Below are 15,767 nucleotides of genomic sequence, written 5' to 3' on the forward strand. Positions count from 1 at the left end.
TGGGGCAACATTTCTATTATGAAAACAACTGCTGTCATCTTGAAAAATAAAGTAGAGGAAAAGGGTCTGGAGGCATTTTTGATTTGTGTCTTAAATCTTTCTATTCCCAACAACTTGAGGTTTATGAGTGGTTTTGAGGGAAAGAATGGGCATGTAAATGAGTCAGCCCTGGTATCACTTTTTTTTTTTAACATCTTTACTGGAGTATAATTGCTTTACAATGGTGTGTTAGTTTCTGCTTTATAACAAAGTGAATCAGATATATATATATATATATATATATATATATATATATAGATCCCCATATCTCCTCCCTCTTGCATCTCCCTCCCACCCTCCCTATCCTACCCCTCTAGGTGGTTACAAAGCACTGAGCTGATCTCCCTGTGCTATGTGGCTGCTTCCCACTAGCTATCTATTTTACATTTGGTAGTATATATAAGTCCTTGCCACTCTCTCACTTCGTCCCAGCTTACCCTTTCCCCTCCTCGTGTCCTCAATTCCATTCTCTAGGTCTGCATCTTTATTCCTGTCCTGCCCCTAGGTTCTTCAGAACCTTTTTTTTTTTTTTTTTTTTAGATTCCATATATATGTGTTAGCATACAGTATTTGTTTTTCTCTTTCTGACTTACTTCACTCTGTATGACAGACTCTAGGTCCATCCATCTCACTACAAATAAGTCAATTTTGTTTTTTTTTATGGCTGAGTAATATTCCATTGTATATATGTGCCACATCTTCTTTATCTATTCATCTGTCGATGGACACTTAGGTTGCTTCCATGTCCTGGCTATTGTAAATAGTACTGCAATGAACATTGGGGTATATGACTTTTTTGAATTATGGTTTTCTCGGGGTATATGCCCAGTAGTGGGATTGCTAGGTCATATGATAGTTCTATTTGTAGTTTTTTAAGGAACCTCCATACTGTTCTCCATAGTGGCTGTATCAATTTACATTCCCACCAACAGTGCAAGAGGGTTCCCTTTTCTCCACACCCTCTGCCCTGGTATCACTTGTAAGATTGATGAACATGATTCTCTAGAAATAAGAACAAAATCTCTTATTTTACACAGTTTCTGGGTGTCAGGAATCTGGGAGAGAGAAGCTTAGCTGGAGTGGTCTGGCTCAGGGTCTTTCATAAAGTTGTAGGCAAAATGTTGTCCAGGGCGTCAGTCATCTTAAGGCTTGCCTGGGACTGGAGAATCAATTTCTAAGAAGGTTTACTCTTACATCTTTTACGGATGGCCTCAATTCTTCATGGATGTTGACAGAAGGCCATAGTTTCTGCCACATGGACCTCTTCTAACAGTATCATAGCTGGCTTCTCCAAGAGGAAGTGGGGGAGGTGTGTGTGGGGAGAGAAAACAGAAGGTTCATGATCTTAACTAAACACAGTAAATGAGCTTGGTTTTATTCCAATAATCTTTCATTTAAAAAAATCAGCCAGCTGTATTTGTCCTATGGGGCAGTTTGTGACCTCTTCTCTGCTTGCATTTCAGTTCTCTGACTTGCTGGTCTAGAACTCTCTCAAAGAAGGAATTAAAGTCGAGTGTATACAATTTGTTCTAAGTGATCACAAGTTGGTGCCTGACCTTGGGTTCTTTTCCTAAACATTTATACACCCTGCCTCCAGTAATGTAGTCTAGCGCTTTGCACACCTTTGTACTGAGATCACTGGTTTACAGAATCTATCTTTGCCTCTGTTTGGTCAGTTGGAAAGTTTTTGTTCAGATTTCTTTTTGGACATCTATACTGTTCTCAAGAATTGATGTCAGTAATATTGCATTTTATTGGTGAATTCTTTTAGTACCCTGAAATATGGTGTGCCTGCACCTGGGAATTTGAAATCATTTAGAAAAGCAAGATTCTCTCATAATCTCTTTTCTCATCATGGACCTCAGTTCCCTTTTTTCCTTATTTTATGCTTCTCTCTTTCAAGTTTATATTCAAAGATATGTTAGGTAAACTCTGTGCTCTGTTTGTCATCCATGAGTATTCCACTGTTCTCAAAGGCATAACCAGGACTCAGGCCACACATCCCCCACCAGTTACTGGTCCTTTCCTTTCTTCTCATCAATAGGCTAGTTTCTTTTTAAGAGCACTTTTTACACACTGGCTCCTCTTTCCCACCTCCCTTTATTTTGACTTTTGTGCCAATCAACTAGACCAGCACTCCATTAACTAAAACTGCTCCCATTGAAAAAGATTGAATGTATTTTTGAAAAAATATTTCTTTGGAGGGTAGGCTGTCCAAAGTCTCACAATTCTAGGTCCAGATCTGTCCTCAATAAACACCTCACTCAAACCATGATCTTGTCATTGTTTCTCTCTTTCTGTTATTGTGGACAAAGGAATGTCACCCTCCAATATTTACAGGCCAGTGCATTTAGGGGATAAATGAAAAGTGGTGACTCAGTAATAGTTCCACAGATGGAAACAAATCTTTCCACCTGAGATGCAGGAAGAATTCAATATAAAGATATTTAAATTAACTATATCTAGTACTTGCCTCCCTGTTTTCAATTCTGGTATTATTCTAGTTGTATCTATTCTAAAATGAGCTGGCAGCATAATTAGATCAAGGAGAAGGGGATGGGAGTTGAGTATTAAAAAATATCCAATTTTTTTTTTAATATTTAGGAGCTTGAAATATATGTGACTATTGTATTGTTTTATTTGAACATTAAATTTAAAAAAGTATATGAAAATTTAAAATACAGCCACTTCTGGTTGTTAAAATAATAAATGCTAGTCCACTTCAAAAAATTCTGAGAAAGAGGTTCTGACCAAAAGCACTTTGGAATGCTTCTTCACTAACAGCTGCTCTGACTATTCTGATTAGATAAAGAAGCTATTTATTCTGCTGTGCTGATATTTCAAATCTTGCAAGCACCTTGCAATAAAAACCTTGCAAGCACCTCACAATGCTAATGTTAAAACTGCTACACGTCTAACTGTACTTTGAAGTTTTATTTATTAGAGTATTAGAAATACTTAAGAGCAAAGTATCTATTTATGTTTTTGTTGCTGTAGTTTATTTTAGATGCAAATACATAATTCATTTTTAAAATGTAGAGTTACTGTCATTCTTTTCTGCTGCTGTGAAAATCCTGTTTTATAATGATATCACCTTGATTTGAAAATTGAGATGTGATATGAAAAATTGTGGCACATTTTTAAAAAAGATAATGGATTGTTAATATAATCTTGACATTTGCTTTTGAAATGTGACTCCTGGAAACTTAGAGAAAAATGACTGATTATTATAAAATTAGTTGGAAAACCCCCAAAGCACGTTATCATTTAATATAATTTACTTAAGCTTATGAGGACCTGTTTTAGGGAGGGGTCCCACAAGGATTCCTGTTAGGGCTATTACATCTATCAGGATGGCAGACATGAGGGGATGAAGATGGATGTATCTAAATGTTCAAATAATTATATTGGAATATTGTGTGCAATAACGAATCAATAGATTTTCTGCTGAACAAATTGGTGGTCTATTAAAAAGCAAATTTTCAGGAAACTGAGAATAGAAAATGATTATGAAAAACTTTTCAATGCCAAAACCAAATTTTAATTCTGTAAACAGAGATCTACATGCCTAATGGGTGGAACCTGTCTATTTCAAAGAAAATAAAATGAGTGTAGTATAAATTTCCTGAGGACTTGAGATAAGAAGGCTATTTGGATAGAAGGCTATTCATTGTGATTCTCCCCATAAGTCCCTCTATGCTCAATAAGCAGAGAAAATCTGGGTGATAAGATAAAAGAGGGCAGAAAGAGAAAGATGAAAAAAACAAAATGATCCCCAATGAAGATAATATCAAAACACACTGTAATGGAGAACGGATGAGAGGACTGTTATCTGTGAAGCATAACTTGGTTCCAACCACCTTCTATTAAAATTTTGGCTAACATCATTTTTGAAGAGCCAGGCTCACGTAGAAATAATCTGTAGGTCAATTATCCAAAAGCGAATTCACTAAATAACCTTGCTTCTTTCACCTATATTAGCTTTAGTTAAATAGTTTTCATTTTGTCTTTATAACAGCTTTGTAAGTAATGATCAGTTTGTTTCTTCTCTAATTTGCTAAATAATGATCCTTCCTTTCTACTGGAGCTGAGACCAAGGGCCAGAGAGAGGGAAAGACTTGTAAGCATATGGACATGTTTTGATTATAAAGAATTCTTATCAATATATTCTTCGTAAATATATTCTTTTTCTTTATGGATATATACTTCATGTATATAGTCATTTAAATTTGTATTTATAAGTAGAATTTATATTTAGGAGTAGATTGTTATGAAAATATTTTTCTTAGGAATAGGAATATATAACTAGTTTTCAAGTATTTTAGAATATCAGGAGTTTTATATGCTTAATTTTAATTTTATTAAATTCAATCTCTTGCTCTCTCTCCCTATCTCTCTCTTTTTCCCATACCTCAGTTTCTCCTTGTTCTTCCCCTTAATTGCTAGCTCCTTAGAATGGTGTCATGAAGGTGGAATAAGAACCAGCAAACATAGTTAGAAGAAATAAGTAAATTAGGTGAATTAGTACATTGCTTGACTTCTGTGGGGATGCAAACTTGTTGAAAGAAGGTTAATTTCTATCATTTCCTAAAGAAAATATAAGGATGATAAGAACTTTGCATATAATAAGAGCAGAATAAATTAAATCATCTAACTTTTAGTACAAGTGCTTGGAATGTGCATTTTATAGCTGTGTTGGGTCATTCCTATGTTGGCTACATCACTGTCAAGACTTATGATATTTTAAACTTTGCAACAGGTTTTTATTTTTGCTTTGTATCTATTATGGTGTTTGAAATCTAAAGAAGTACATTTTCTCTTCAAATTTGCATGTGTATGTAAATATCAATTGTCTGGACTCAGCACACTCAATGCCATGGTTTCTTGGACTATGTTTCCTCTGAAATCGTCAAGCTTTGTCTGTCTATCCAAGGGCCCTGAGAACATGGAAAATAGTCAGAGTCTATAGTTCTTGGAAAACTAGAAGCAAATAAATTTGGAAAGAAAAATTAAATGCTGCCTCTTCTAACTTTCACACCCAGTTTTGGTTCTGCTTATAACTCAGGCCTGATGCAAAATGCCCTCTCAGAGAAAAACTAACAGCCTTAATTCACAGACTTGATTGATATTGATCTCAAATTCTTCCCCTTCCATGGTCTTAATCTGGGGGTGGACCTAGAGGACAGATGATGGAATGACTGAATCATTTACGAAGGCCTTGGTGTTATCAAGATTTATGATTTTTATGCAAGATTGATTTAGAGTCTATATTACTATTATGCAAGATTTGTAATTCTGCAATGGATTTGCCACTTCACCCTGCATCAAATGTGCAGAAAAAAGGAATCTAAAAAAAAAGTATATATATATATATATATATATGAATAGATATCTGTATAACTGAATCACTTTGCTGTATAGTTGAAACCAACACATTATAAATTGACCATACTTCAAAAAAACAATCTTATGTATTATGCTCTTCTAGAATATGTGTATATGTGTGGTTTTTTCTGAGTATGAAGGAATGCAGTAAGTTAAAAGAGAAAAAGGGGTAAAAAATTAAATCACGATATTCATATTTGATATATTGCCATTAATAGATATTCAGATGATGCTATTAAATAAGCAACTGCTAAATTTAAGGAAGGAAGGAATTTTCTTTTAGTTATTTTCTCTGAGAGATTTAAATAAACCTACAGTAAATGCACACACACACACACATACAAATGTGTTCCCCAATATTTGTAATAAAATGACCTAATCAGAGCTTCACACCCATCACGTGATTCGTTGTGCACCACTGTGTGTAAATGGATCATTTGCAGCCTTTTCTGGTGAGCTCAATGTGCTATAGGAACAGGATTGTTTTCTATGCATGCCATGATGTGAGGAAGTTGGAAAATACTAGGTAGATAACACTAGTATTCATAATTTTTTTCTCTTTTTTCTACTTCAGGCTTCAGGAATTGTGTGACTGCCTTTTTTATCCTGATGGCCTCAGGAAAAAAAAAAAAGACCAAAAGTCAGTGAATTAGCTCTTTCCTTTGCCTTCTTAAAGAGCTCACTGAAAAGGAGCTGCTTAGCAACACTTTTTTTTTTTTTTTTTTTTTTTCTTCTTTTTGCGGTATGTGGGCCTCTCACTGTTGTGGCCTCTCCCGTTGCGGAGCACAGGCTCCGGATGCGCAGGCCCAGCGGCCATGGCTCACGGGCCCAGCCGCTCCGCGGCATATGGGATCCTCCCAGACCGGGGCACGAACCCGTATCCCCTGCCTCGGCAGGCGGACTCTTAACCACTGCGCCACCAGGGAGGCCCAGCAACACTTTTTAACTTCAGTCAATTTCACAGGGAAAGTAAGTGACTGAACACCATCAGGAAACAATCTGTCTGCTTCCGTGCCATCTAGTTAGATGTAGTGAGTGGACAACCTGAACAACAGGTGCAAACACTGTTATTCTGAGAGACTCATTTGGTTACTGAAGAAGGGAGTTAAAGAATGACTGTCATGATGACTAACCTAGAAGTGAAATAGTCTTAGAAAGATGAGTGATAGCCTTCTGCTTTTTTGATTTCTAAATCTCTATTACATAGGAGTTCATCTTCAAGTCAGGAGGCAAGAGTTGAAATGATAGGGATCATTTCACTAGAAAAAGGGATGTCTCAAAACTGAAGATATTAGTAGAGGCTTACTAACAGGGATAATTGATAGAACACTGGTCTGAACGACTGGAAAAACTGAATTGTGAAATCTATTTAAATAAAGGAAGGTTAGTTCATTTCAGATTCACACAATTATTCAAATAAGCTTAATAAAATATGTCCTTATTAAATTTCCTTATTTATTATCAGATGGACATGATATGTGATCAAGGTATTAGTTTCCTAGGTCTCCAGAAACAAAGTACTACACACTGCTGCTTAAAGCAACAGAAATTTATTCTCTTGTGTTTCTAGAGGCTAGAAGTCTGAAATCAAGGTGTTGGCAGTGTGGGTTCCTTCCAGTGGCTCTGACAGAGAATCTGTTCCATGTCTCTCTTAGGTTCTGGTAGTTGCTGGCAATCCTTGGCATTCCTTGTCTTGCAGATGTATCACCTCAATCTCTGCTTTTGTCTTCATACGGTGTTTTCTCTCTTTGTGTCTCTCTGTGTCATAATTTCCATCTTTTCTCATCTTATAAGGATACCAGTCATTGGATTGGGGCCCATACTCATCTAGTATGTTCATATCTTAACTAATTACATGCACATTGACATTACTTCCAGGTAAGGTCACTTTCTGAAGATCCAGGTGGATGTGAATGTTGCAGGTACACTATCAACTCAGTATAATCAGTACATTAAGCCATAAGCTTCACTAACCCATGCTAGTGAGTTGTTTGCATATGCAAAGACACCTGCATGTTTTAAATTGTTTCTTAAGAAATGAAATTTGCTATATTTATATTTTTTATAACTAATTTCTTAGTGACTCTTTAATATTGATATGACAAATATAAACTTTAGCACATTCCCTCTTTTAATTACCACACATTTCAAATTTGTTAAATTAGAACAAATGATTTTATGGTTATAATTATACTTACAATTCATTAGTGTAGCCACCATCTACCTAATGACCCCATATTTTTTTGGAGGATAATAATCTGGCAAAAAGAAAGCGGAACGCAATGAAAGTATAATAATATCCAAAGCGATCCTCTTAAACAGCTCAAGAACGTGATTTATTGTTCATACCAATATATGTTGCTATAATAAAGTTTTCTACCAAGATGCTTTATTACTTCCGTGTGGATATTTGCAATAGTCATGGCTGCTGGAGAAATAAACCATAAGCTATGGCTTAAAGATATCACATTGGGTTTTTCTGATATTTCCCTGTCCTCTAGTATCCTCAGGCTGTCTCTATTTTAAAAGCAAAAAAAATTGACATCCATACTGCTTACTTGGGGAAGTCCACTGGTGCCCTACCCAATATCTTTGATGATTCCTAGGTCATGGGGAGTAGAGATTACCTTTCATCAGTGACAGTCCTTTTCCCTGAAGCTGTCGCTGAGCACTTGCCACTGATGTCCTTTTTCTCTGACTGGCTTCATCTCATGCTGGACATCACCCCTCTTCCTTCACATTTCCACTGGGTTATCCCATGATTGTCACACCTGGCAGTCCTTTATTGACATTTTAATCACTGCAGAGAGCCTAGGAAAAAACAACAATCACTTTTCACTGTTCCTAGAAACTTCCTGCCCTTATTTATTAACAAGTGGTCTTTCTCACTTGCCATGTCACTTTGGACATGACCCTCTCCTACCACATTACTGGACCTTGTTTTGTTTTCCCACTGTCTCCTTTCTCTTGGGCTATTCTGAAAACCTTCACATTTTCCTTTTAGTTATGCACACTATTTTAGGTTTTATATATATTTTTTGTCTTAGCTTCTCTTCCCAAATCATACCTTGGGTAACAGTGGAGGTATAAATATGGCAGCTACCTTTCATGCTCAAAGAGGTACACCAAGGTACTTTTCTCGACAAAAAAGACAAGAGAAAACACCGCCTCATATTAGTATTGACATTTCTCTTAGAACCAAAGCCTCTGCCATCAGTGAACCTTAAATTTATTCTCAGACTCTGCTCAAACAACCATGCCTATTTGGCAACCTCAGAAGAGTTAAGGTCTCTCCAGAGCATTGAACCCAAGGGAGTGTTCTGAGGTGTCTCTCTATACTTCATGATCTGTGTGATTGAAGGGAGTTTATATTATAGACAAAAGGAATAAAATGGATCTCTGATAGTAGCACAAGGATATCGGGAGGTAGAGGTGAGCTACTTCCAGTACCATGTGACTTACAGAGAGATGCTTTTGAATTTTATGATGTCCATTACTTGGGAACAGCTCTCTTTAATTATGTGGCTTCCATAACTGTTTTCCTGTCCTTTTACTTGAGGAAAAATTTATGCAGAATTTGTCTGCAGTAAAAAACATGATAAAAATATAAAAAAGAATTTGTTTCTCATCATAATTGTGAGGTGTCATTGTTCATATTTTACAATGAAATAAACAAGAATGCAGAGTAATGAAATGACTCTCCACTCATATTTCATGATTGGCACAGATGACAAATAAGGTCATTTGTCTGGTTTCTGATTCACTTTTTTCATCTCTTGGGTAAAGTCCATTCTCTTAAGTATGCAAAAAACCTAAGCTATTTTTTTTTATCACAGCAAAGAAACTTATGTAGTAAGGGGAGAATATTTGTAGCCAACTCATCAGCTTAAGTGGCTAAGGATAAGATATCTTCTAAATTCACAAATAGGCATGTGATCTGGGTCAGTTGATGAGTGAAATTTCTATTTGTATATCCTCTGTTGTCTGAAGTCTTGAAAACTGTACATTGTTAACTAACTTCCTACTCTGGTTTTTGAAGTGTTTAGGCTATCATTTCCTATCAGCCAAATAGTCAGGAATATGTACATAAATTAGTTTACATTGAAGGAACTGGTCATGGATTGAGATTAATGATATTACTTAGTTTTGCATCATCTTGCCAAAACCATGGGGAGCAACACAGTTAAACACAGCAAGAGAATAAGCTGTGACTGAAACGAATAATAAGTATGAGCTGTCTATCACCAAATAAAACTGTCTATGGTAATTATGGCCTCGAGTCTTCCTGCACCATAAACTATTGAAAAGTGTCTTCTCCCAGCTTCAATGGAGTGAGAGACATAGTCTCTTCATAGTTATAATGCGAGGGCTCTTAAATAAGATAACATACATATAGCACCTAGAACAGTTTCTGGCATTTAAGAGGAGCAAAATAAACTTGAATTTTCTCTTACCATTGCTCATGAGGTTTTTAAACAGGTAATAAAGAAAACTTTTCATGAGGACTGCAGAAAAAATAATGCCTTTGAAAACTTTGAGTAAAATTTCAGGATATATTCAGCCTTTTTAATGAGAATGTTTTGATAAATTAGTTGGTTTTACTGTACTTTTTATATTACTCAACTAAGATGACACTAAATAAGTCATCTCTTTAGTATTTTTCACCTTTTAGACACTGATATGGGTAAAATGTTAAGTTTGCTATGCACTTACCTAAGAAAATTATCCAGTAAGTCCCAGCCCTCAGAATGTTTTGTCCCAGGTGCTGCCAGCTGGATTAAGTATTTGTCTCTAAATAAGTATAAATACGTATTGTCCTTGTTAATGTGTCTGACATTTTTTTCACCTTCTATCTGCGTGACTTTTCCCGTTGCTCTGTGTACCCTTGCTCCTGGGAAATTTTTACAGATATTTGATCATTTTCCCTGATTTCCTTCCCGCTCTTCTTCCTGGTGAATGCTCCAGTTCTCTCTCCATACTTTCAGTTGCTGCATTTGCTGGGGATTTGCTTGCTTCGTTTCTGATTCAGATTCCCTTTGAAGTCACACTTAGTAGATTCTGAAACCCCATGTACTTAGAACCCCATTTTTTTATGGTGTTGACACATGGTGGGAGTTTGATAAACAGTTGTAGATTTGATTTCCTGACACTACAGGTCCTTGATTCTTACCAGTTTTCTACAGCTGCTTCCAGGATTTGACAGGTTATATTTATGTAATTAGTAATAAAAACACAGAAAAAGACAGGGAGACTTTACCTGGTGCTTCGCTGATACCAGATTCAGTTTTTATTGATAGTTATGCAGTGGGACCATCCCTGCTCCTGATTTGGAGCTTGTGAGTATGTTGTACATACAGCAAGTAGTAATATTTTAACTAGAGAATGAAAAACTCAGCCCATCAACTGGATGTTTTGTCTCAGAAGCAAAAAATCTATTATTATAATCTATTGTTAACCATGTGAAAATATTAAACTGGTAGACATTTTATTTGGCATGGTTATTCTCCAGTGACATAAAATATTAAAGAACCTTAGTGGAAGGAGTTACATACAGGAAATAGGAATAATAATTTAAGACAAACAGTAAATATATACATTAAAATATCCATTATCTAAAATGAAATAACTGTGTAGTTACCTTTTTCTATTAACAATATTTTTAAAGTAATGAAAAACCCATATATACTTAGGTAGAATTGTTCTGTCATAAATAGAAGTGAAAAAAATTATACATAGTTACTCTAGGCAAAGCTGATGTTTAAAAACCAAACTCTTGGGGAAGAATTCACTCTTGAGTGTGCAGTCTTACATTGCTAATGGAAACTTGGCTGCCATAAATGAAAGGACACAGAAATATATGCATAAAATATAGTTTTTCTTCACAAGTTTTATTTTAACTTTAATAGAGTCTTGAAATGCTATTAATGTCTAACCAGGTTTAGAATGTCAACAACAAAGAGATGTTCTCTTGTTGCAGCATTTCTGTGTTTTAAATTTCAAGGCCTCTGTTAAGGCGTTCACATACTGATTAAAGACGTTAGTTTTTTTCATTTTTCTGCTAATCTTTTAAGCCACAACTTGAATGATCAGACAGAGATGGTAAATATAAATACTTAATATGCAGAAGTTTATGTAATCACTTGTATTTATCTAGCACTTTGTTTCCAACTCACTTTCATGTTATTTAGTCATTCCTCCAGCATCCCTGTGCATGTAAGCTTATGAGCTTTGTTTCTTGTAGAGGAGGCAGGGACTAGCATTGAGATGAGAAATCGGGGCACTGGGCATGTGGACTTTCTTCTTTTCTCCTTGATCTTGAAATATGATAAAAGACAAATCTATTTTGCTTACTTGAAAGAATCACCTAATCCTTATGCTGGATTTAGGATATGTTGGCTGAGGGAAGGGGGTAGAAATATGTGATATTTAGGTTAGTGGGGTTATTTATTAAAGGCTGAGTTATTTAGGGGAGAAGTATAACACTTTAACATATCCTTAGCACTTATTATGTGTTAGGTGATAAACATGAAAGTTAATAGTGCTGTCTTCTATTGCTGGCCTAATGCCATTCTCATCTACCCTTTCAGTTTCACCCACTTCAAATTGTTTCCCACGTTCTAACATACAGCTGTTAAGCAGATTTCTCTTAATTCAAATCTGTTATTTACTCCCTGTTAAAAATCTTTGAAAGGCTCTTGGTGGTCCACAAGAGGAGGTCAAGTATCCAAACTACCCCTAACCCACGGGGGCCTCCAGCCTCACTCAGCTCACTAGCCACTTCACAGTTCATGTAATGAGTAATGAGGAATGAGATACTTCCATACTCTTGCTCTGTTTTCCTACTTTCTGGAATGTTTTCTTACCAGAAAACCCTTCAAGAACCCCTGTGAGGTTAAGTGCCCCTGTTCTAGTTTTCCACAGAGTGTTCCTTTGGTTGGCAGGACAACAGCGTGATTAATAGTCCTGGTCTCAGACTGGGTTTGATCTTACAATCTGCCCTTTACTATATGGGTAACCTGAACTTCCCAAACCTCCCATTCCTCATCAGCAAAATGGGGTAGTCATAATAATAATAGTATTTATCTCACAGGGGAATCAGTGAGGTGATACTTATAAATCACTTTAGCATAATGTCTTGCACATACTAAGTATGTAATAAATGTTACAATTACAATATTTTTATACTATTTACCATGATCAGTAATTATCATTACTATAGCATTTTCTGTGCTGTTTTGACATTATTTCTCCTGAGTGTCTGTTTCTCTACTAAATTACCTGCTCCTATAAGGCAGCTGTCCTCCCTTAGTCATCTCAGATACCTCAGGTCTGTGCATTGGTTCATAATAGAAAGTCATTAAATGTTAGAGGCTTACCAGATTCTCAGTTTAAAATCTAAAGTAATGTTAAAATACCACACTCTGGACTTTTCAGAATGGCGAAAGCAGCTTTTCTTCACAGGCTGGAGGGCAAGAGGCTATGTTCCTGCACCCTTCCAGTTACTTTGGTGCAGCCACTATGAGTGTTCCTGGGGTTTCTCACAGCCATTCTCTGTTCTTTCTGTAGGGACAAAACCGGACTCCTGGGTTATTTACATTCTTCAGCATTTAGAAGGTACTTTAACATTTAACTGCTATTTTAAAAGTTTAGAATTAAATAATATGATTATTCTATTGTGTGCAGAGTTAATGTTGTTTTTTATGTCTTTGCTTAAACTCTGAAAGTAGAATGGCAGGTGGTAGTTTTAACCAGTCAACTCTTCTATGATTATGCCTTAATTTCAAATGTTAAGTGATATTTTCTAGAAATTTCATTTTTGAAAATTTCAAAATTGGTACATTTTCACTTACTTAAAGGCAATATTTTTAGAGTAAAAGGATTTATTTAAATATAGCTTTCAGTAGCTTGTCTTTAATATTTCCATGTTTCTGTAGCCAAGTTAAAAGAGGTTTTGAGAGAGGGACCTTCAAGATGGCGGAGGAGTAAGACATGGAGATCAGCTTCCTCCCCACAAATACATCAAAAATACATCTACATGTGGAACAACTCCTACAGAACACCTACTGAACGCTGGCAGAAGACCTCAGACTTCCCAAAAGGCAAGAAAATCCCCACGTATGTGGGTAGGGCAAAAGAAAAAAGAAAAAACAGAGACAAAACAATAGAGATGGGACCTGCACCTGTGCGAGGGAGCTGTGAAGGAGTAAAAGTTTCCACACACCAGGAAGCCCCTTCACTGGTGGAGACAGGGAGTGGCATGGGGGAAGCTTTGGAGCCACGGAGGGGAGCGCAGCAACAGGGGTGCAGAGGGCAAAGCGGAGAGATTCCCCCACACAGGACCAGTGCCGACCAGCACTCACCAGCCTGAGACGCTTATCTGCTCACTCGCCAGGGCAGGTGGTGGCTGGGAGCTGAGGCTCGGGCTCCGGAGGTCAGATCCCAGGGAGAGGACTAGGGTTGGCTTCATGAACACAGCCTGAAGGGGGCTAGTGTGCCACAGTTAGCAGGGAGGGAGTCTAGGGAAAACTCTGGACCTACTGAAGAGGCAAGAGACCATTGTTTCAGGGTGCGCAAGAAGAGGGGATTCAGATAACTGCCTAAAAGAGCTCCAGAGATTGGTGTGAGCCACGGCTATGAGTGCGGACCCCAGAGACAGGCATGAGATGCTAAGGCTGCTGCTGCAGCCAACAAGAAGCCTGTGTGCAAGCAAAGGTCACTATCCACACCTCCCTTCCTGGGAGCCTGTGCAGCCTGCCACTGCCAGGGTCCCATGAACCAGGGACAACTTCCCCAGGAGAACACATGGTGCACCTCAGGCTCTTGCAACATCATGCTGGCTTCTGCTGCCACAGGCTCACCCCACATTCCAATTATAACTACCATAACCCTCCCTCCCCCTGGCCTAAGTGAGCCAGAGCCCCCTAATCAGCCGCTGCTTTAACCCCATCCTGTCTGGGTGGGAAAAGAGGCCTGAGGGCGACCTACACACAGAGGCGGGGCCAAAACCAAAGCTGAACCCCAGGAGCTCTGTGAACAAAGAAGAGAAAGGGAAAAATTTCTACGTGCAGCCTCAGGAGCAGTGGATTAAATCCCCACAGTCAACTTGATGTACGCTGCATCTGTGGAATACCTGAATAGACAACGAATCAACCCAAAATTGAAGTGATTGACTTTAGGAGCAACTGTAGACTTGGGGTTTGCTCTCTGTGACTGATTTGTTTCTGATTTTTATGTTTATCTTAGTGTTGTTTTTAGTGCTTCTTATCATTGCTGGATTTGTTTATTGGTTTGGTTGCTCCTTTTTATTTATTACTTTTTTATTTTAACAATTTTTTTAATTTTTAAAATTTAAGTATCTTATTTATTTATTTTTAATTTATTTTTTCTTTCTTTCTTTCTCCCTTTTCTTCAGAGCCATGGGGGTGACAGGGTCTTGGTGTTCCAGCCTGGTGTCAGGCCTGAGCCTCTGAGGTGGGAGAGCTGAGTTCAGGACATTGGATCCCCAGAGACCTCCTGGCCCCACATAATATCAAACAGCGAGAGCTCTCGCTGAGATCTCATCTCAACACTAAGAGCCAGCTCCACCCAATGGCCAGCAAGCTCCAGTGAGGGATGCCCTGTGCCAAACAAATAGCAAGATAGGAACACAACCCCACCCATTAGCAGAGAGCCTGACTAAAATCATATTAAGTTCACAGACACCCCCAAAACATACCACCAGATGCAGCCCTCCCCACCAGAAAGACAAGATCCATGCCCACTAACTAGAACACAGGCACCAGTCCCCTCCACCAGGAAGCCTACACAACACACTGAACCAACCTTACCCACTGGGGGCAAACAACAAAAACAATGAAAACTACAAATACTCAGCCTGCAAAAAGGAGACCCCAAACACAGTAAGTTAAGCAACATGGAAAGACAGAGAAATATGCAGCAGATGAAGGAGCAAGGTAAAAACCCACCAGACCAAACAAATGAAAGGAAATAGGCAGTCTACCTGAAAAAGAATTCAGAGTAATGGTAGGAAAGATGGTCCAAAATCTTGGAAACAGAATGGAGGAAATACAAGAAATGTTTAACAAGGACCTAGAGGTACTAAAGATCAAACAAACAATGATGAACAACACAAAAAGTGAAATTAAAAATTCTCTAGAAGGAATCAATAGCAGAATGAATGAAGAAGAAGAAAGGATAAGTGACCTGGAAGATAAAATAGTGGAAACAACTACTGCAGAGCAGAAAAAAGAAAAAAGAATTACAAGAATTGAGAACAGTCTCAGAGACCTCTGGGACAACATTAAACGCACCAACATTTGAATTATAGGGGTCCCAGAATAAGA

The sequence above is a fragment of the Mesoplodon densirostris genome, chromosome 9 (genome assembly GCF_025265405.1).
Source record: "Mesoplodon densirostris isolate mMesDen1 chromosome 9, mMesDen1 primary haplotype, whole genome shotgun sequence".
Classification (NCBI taxonomy): Eukaryota; Metazoa; Chordata; class Mammalia; order Artiodactyla; family Ziphiidae; genus Mesoplodon; species Mesoplodon densirostris.